The sequence below is a fragment of the Schistocerca nitens genome, chromosome 6 (genome assembly GCF_023898315.1).
Source record: "Schistocerca nitens isolate TAMUIC-IGC-003100 chromosome 6, iqSchNite1.1, whole genome shotgun sequence".
In the NCBI taxonomy this organism is placed as follows: domain Eukaryota; kingdom Metazoa; phylum Arthropoda; class Insecta; order Orthoptera; family Acrididae; genus Schistocerca; species Schistocerca nitens.
The window spans coordinates 642,846,123-642,852,188 of record NC_064619.1 but is presented as its reverse complement, the minus strand read 5'-3'; the positions used below and the strand labels follow the sequence as shown (position 1 = coordinate 642,852,188).

At 40.8% G+C, this 6,066-nt stretch overlaps 2 non-coding genes across 2 annotated transcripts; one reads left to right on the top strand and one right to left on the bottom strand.

Annotated features, from left to right (window-relative positions):
* Positions 1-4,511: 4,511 nt before the first annotated feature.
* Trnas-uga (transfer RNA serine (anticodon UGA)) lies at positions 4,512-4,586 on the bottom strand. Its single transcript has one exon. It is a non-coding gene; the product is annotated as a tRNA-Ser (tRNA).
* Positions 4,587-4,960: 374 nt separating this feature from the next.
* Positions 4,961-5,035, top strand: Trnas-cga (transfer RNA serine (anticodon CGA)). The gene has a single exon. It is a non-coding gene; the product is annotated as a tRNA-Ser (tRNA).
* The last annotated feature ends 1,031 nt before the right edge of the window (positions 5,036-6,066 follow it).

Below are 6,066 nucleotides of genomic sequence, written 5' to 3'. Positions count from 1 at the left end.
AAGCGGCAGTTAATATTTGGAGTTGGTTGTTTACTGTGCACGAATCGGCTGTCGTGTGCAGTGTCTCTCTGTTGAATCTGTTTTAAGCGCTAACAGAAAAAGTTATCCGCAACGAAACTAGGGCATTCCAGACCAGACCCACTGAATGAGAAAGTAATGAAATCAAATAAGCGTGACTACAACCGAACATTTAACAAAGTTAATTCGCTAACTACTGCATGTTACTAATTTTGTACATTTGTTCGAAAAAATAAAAAGCACGAAAACTCCCAATTACACAAAAATGCGGAACGGAGGGTAACAAAAGCTTAAATTTTATTTTGTTTTTTTCCCTAAACTGTACTTAATTATGTACAAAACAAGAAAATTCCACAAAAACAATTTTTTTCCAGACAAGTTATGCGTATTACTACTACTACTACTACTACTACCACTACCACCACCACTACTACAGTAATTTTTATTATCGTTAGTTGCTGTAGTTGCATAAATATGTTGAAAAGCACGACTGTCGCACAGCAGCAGATGCTGCCAATTTCACACATTTACATGTATCTGAAGTTAGAAATTTGTGAACGTTCAAAATGTATACTCAAGAGCCGCCACTGTGTTTCAGTAGAAGTTGAAAGAATGTGTAGGCCCTAGCATTTCGGGACGATACTAATCGCTACCGATCTTAGCTTTCGATACTGAGTACAAAAAACTCTTCATTGAGCATATAAATAAACTTAAACCGTTTCAAATTAAATATGACATTTCTTTGATCTTTAACTCCACATGTTACATCTGCTATCATTTAAGAGCATATAGATGCATAGCGCAGTAAGCGATAACGAATGTTCATAATTTTTCTGCAGTTTTGCAACTCGCAACTTCTTCAGTTACTTCACACAAGATTTTCGTATTCTCTTGTTCACTCTGCACAAACTTGTAGTCCTACAGGAAAATGAACAATACTTTTCTGTAGGAAATTTAATGTAGTTAAATTTTGCACTGGTATACGCTTTCATTAGAAGCATAGTTTCCGAATTATTCAAGAAAAATGTACAAAAGTGATCTTCAAACGCGTTTTTCTTGAATAACTCGAAAACCGTGGCATCCAGCGAAAACGTATCTCAGTACAAAATTTAACTGCATTAAATTTCCATACAAAAAGATCCCGTTCATTTTTTTCTGTAGGAATAATCTGTGCGTAGCGTGCGAGAGAATAGCTTCTGTTTTATATGAAGCAAACAAATATGAAATCATTTACTTCACCGAATGTAGTGGATGTAATCAGAATACAAGCAACATACGGTATTCAAAGTGCATTCAGAGTGCAATACATACAATAAGTTGTAATCACAAATACTGTCTTGATGAAGCTTCTCTTTACTATGAAACAAAAACAAATATGGAAGACTTTAATCACGCAATAACAAAATCACATGGTGTTATGTGAACTTACGTACTTTTATTACGGCTTACGAATCCCTGTGAGAACAGCTCGATTTAAATGCATTGTAAGTACATTCCTCATATTCAATTATTCTTCTTCACATCCGTTTTTCGTACTTTTTTGCTTTTAATGGACAATGACAGATAAAATGAATTAAGGGTACTGACTAGTGTGGCTCTCTATTTAAATTCCTTATTTATGAATCGTTTCATGTTCTTCAGAAATACATTTATTACTAGATCTGTGTCGTTTACCAGCCATGACTGGACAGACTACGTCAAGATTAATTACAAATGTGCAGTATGCGGCTCGTGATCTTGCGGTAAGGTTCTCGCTTCAGGCGCACGGGGTCCCGGGTTCGATTCCCGGCGGGAATTTCTTTGCTTCGAAATGACTGTGTGATGTGTGTCTTCCATCATCATTTCATCCTCATTCACTCTGAAGTCGCCGTAGTGGCGTTAAAGAACTTGTGGAGCGGTGGCCGAACCGCCCCGCGAGGAGTCTCCCGGCCAACAATGCCATACGCTCATTATTATTACATATATACATTTAAAAAAGCATTCACAAAATTAAGACATTTATACTTACTAGAAACTATATTTGTTTGTCCATTCACTTTGGTCACTATTAAAGAATTCACCAATGGAGCTACTCTCCTTCTGAATGTTCCTAGCGGCAGGGATTGCCCTTCTTGAGGCAGTGAGTTGAACATCTTTAGGGCAACCACTGGAAAGCTGTCTTGCGTTCCCATCAGTTGACACCTGGGTATTCCAATGCTCCTCTTGTTACAGGTATTGTGATTGTGTATATCTTGCCTCCTGCTGAAGACTCCTTGGTTTTCTTTCACGCACATAAAAACACATACTGGCTGAAGACTGTCATAATTACTAACTGCTTGATGTGATTATTCTGAGAGCTTTTTTCTGTAGAATTAGCACATCCTTACAACCTGCAGAATGTCCCCATAACAGTAGGCCATAATTGATGTGGCTATGGAATAGGGCATAATATACTGTTATGAGATATTGGTCACTCAATACACCTTTTAACCTCCTCAGAAGGTATATTACACGGGAGAGCTTGGAGCACACATACACTGTGAGTTCTTTCATTGTTAGTTTCCTGTCTATCATGAAGCCCAACAGTTTGACAGCCTCCATATTATCATGGCATCCGATGTTGTTAAGGGTGCATATCAGATGTTGTGTTTTTTCTTCATTCATTTTCATATTATTAATGATGAACCATTCTTTAATGTTTTGGAAGAGTACATCTGTTTCTTGGACTGATTCTGCAGCAGTTCTTCCTTTGGCAAAAAGGGTGGTGTCATCAGCAAACTGTAACATATTGTTGTTATAACCCATATCATTGACATAAATAAGGAACAGGTGAGGCCCTATGATGGACCCTTGGGGTACTCCATATTCCAGCTTTTGTGCTTGTGATGTTTCTCCATGAATTGATACCACTTGTCTCCGGTTTTCCAGATAAGACTGAAAAGTTGCCAGGACAACACCACCAACAACATAACACTTCAATTTATTGTGCAATATCTTGTGGGAAATGCAGACAAATGCCTTGCTAAGATCACAGAGCGTCGGTGCCACACTTTCTCTGTCTTCAAATCCTTGCCTTATTTTTCTGGTTAAGACCAGTGCTGCCGTAAACGTTGACTTTCCCTTGCGAAAACCGTGCTGTGTCCTGGAAGAGCTTATTTACTTCAAAATAATTCTGTAACTGGAGTTTCATAACAGACTCCATAACTTTAGCTAGAATAGGAATGATAGAAATCAGTCAGTAGCTGGACACTTCACACGGGTCACCTTTTCTGTAGAATGGTACTGTCCATGCTAGTTTAAGTAATTTTGGGAAGACACCAGAGGACAAGTATTTGTTAATTGCTATAGATAATGGGTGAGCAAGCTCTAGAATAATTTACTTCAGCATTGTGCAAGACATACCATAGATATCTTCGCTCTCTGAGTGCTTATATGACTTAACTATTTTTACGATATACTTAGGGTGCACTTCCTTCCAGTTTTCAAAAGTGCTACTGGTTATGTTTCTCATGTGACTTGTGGGGACTAAGCCTGAGTCAGGTATTTCATTAATAGTATCTTTCACTATCCTAACAAAGTACTGATTGAAGACGTCAGGGCTACCGGAATTTAAGGCTGAGGTGGGCTTTTTTTTTGCACTCATTTACCAGATTCCAAGCTGCTTTGCATGTATTGTGAGCCTCTTTAATGAACCTGTCATTGTATCTCTTTTTTGCCTCCTCCACTTGCTTTCTGTAAATTCGTTTGGCTCTTACATAGTTACAATGAAGCAGGTCTCTAGATGGGAGATCTCTAGCTGCTTTCATATGGTCCTTGAAAATTAGCACAATGCATTTTAATTTGCTTAGCTCAGGGGTATACCACATCTTCCCTGTAGTAGGTTTGTCCCTTTCTTTAGCTTTGCCTGCAGGATACTTTTTGTGGATTTCTGGAAATAAATCATCAAATTTAGCTTTTAATGATTGGAACAGACATTCAAATGAGGCACTGGCCCCCATTCCTACAATTTTTTGCTGCCAGTTTACACTTGGCAGGGCTATTTGAAGGTCATTTAGTCTTTCTTCTTTTATGATCCTTTTACTAAATGTGTAACTGGAGTGCCATGAGCTTGGTTGCAGTTGACTTGAGCATTTCATACTTATTTCCATTACTGATGCGCTATGGTCAGCAATCATTGGTTCAACTACACTGATATTATAGTCCAAAATATTGAGGTTAGTGATAACTGTGTCTAGGTAGGCATCACTTCTTGTTGGCAGGCGGTTTGCAACAAACAGCCCATAGCTATTTATCAAAGTCATGAAGACTCTTTCTTTAGTGCTTCCATCACCTATATGTATGTTGAAATCTTCACACAGTGCAATTTTAGATTTAAGACGTGTTAGGTAGGACAAACAGGTTTCCATTTGTGCAATAAAGTTTTCAAAATTACCATCTGGTGAGCGGTACACAGAGACAATAATAAGGTCAATATCTGTTAACACTACTGAAGCTTCCTGGCAGATTAAAACTGTGTGCCCGACCGAGACTCGAACTCGGGACCTTTGCCTTTCACGGGCAAGCGCTCTACCAACTGAGCTACCGAAGCATGACTCACGCCCGGTCTCACAGCTTTACTTCTGCCAGTATCTCGTCTCCTACCTTCCAAACTTTACAGAAGCTCTCCTGCGAACCTGCAGAACGGGCAAGCGCTTGCCCGCGAAAGGCAAAGGTCCCGAGTTCGAGTCTCGGTCGGGCACACAGTTTTAATCTGCCAGGAAGTTTCATATCGGCGCACACTCCGCTGCAGAGTGAAAATCTCATTCTGGAAACATCCCCCAGGCTGTGGCTAAGCCATGTCTCCGCAATATCCTTTCTTTCAGGAGTGCTAGTTCTGCAGGTTCGCAGGAGAGCTTCTGTAAAGTTTGGAAGGTAGGAGACGAGATACTGGCAGAAGTAAAGCTGTGAGACCGGGCGTGAGTCGTGCTTCGGTAGCTCAGTTGGTAGAGCGCTTGCCCGCGAAAGGCAAAGGTCCCGAGTTCGAGTCTCGGTCGGGCAAACAGTTTTAATCTGGAGCATTATTAATAAACATCTTTATAGACATTGTCAGAGCCAGTAACTGTAATCAGTGGGTGCTGTGTTGCTGGGCCGCTACAGCATGTTCTGAACAGCTTTCATCATTCAGCCCGTCACTTGTACATAGAGATCCAAAGTCTCAGGTGTTACACCACCCTGTCTCTGCACCGCTGGCCAGTGCTGCGGGCTTTACCAGACAGCACCAGCTGCTGCTGTGGGGGTCTTGACAGTCAAGTGCCAACTCTGCTTATGGGCCATTGGCACTGCTGAGCCATCAGACTGCCATCCAGTCAACACACTACAGTGTAGAATTGCTTTGCCACAGGCTGTGAGATTGATGCCGTGAGTCACTGGACAGGAGCATGCACCTGCAATTGCTGTAGCTTGTTAGAGGAATAAAGAATTCTTGTACATATAATTTGTCTTGCTGCAGCCATCTTCACCTCCAGTGGATGTACATAGTCCTTGCTAACCTAACGAATTCACAATTACCATGTTCAAGAACCATTGCTACCCTGACAACTAGAGGAATAGCTCTTCCACCTCTACATAGCGGTCATTGCACCTACCCCACTGCCACTCAATATGGGGCCAAGTGACCATCCATCTCAGGGCACCACTGTATTTTGGTAACAGCAATGGGATTGGCAGAGGTGCTAAGATCATTAACAAAACAAGTAAGTAGCAGTGTGTGTTTATGGTAGCCATTCATGGTGTGCTTGTTTCTATTCTTCCTGGTTTTGTGTCCTCCCCCTTTTTCCCATTCTGTGTAGAATACATTGTGAATTAAAGCAACTTTATGTAGGGGAGGTGTAGGTGAGTGTAAGTAGGAGATAGATGTGTAAATAGTAGGTGAGTGTAGGTACTGTTAATTGTTATCATGTAGGTTGTCGGATTAAGAGTTCCCCAAAGTTGTACACTTTTAGATAAGTGGTTTGACGTCCACAGTCTGCCTGAACTGTGCACAGAGCTTTTCCCTTTTTTTTTCCTTTTCTGCGCAACACTCCTTCTGCT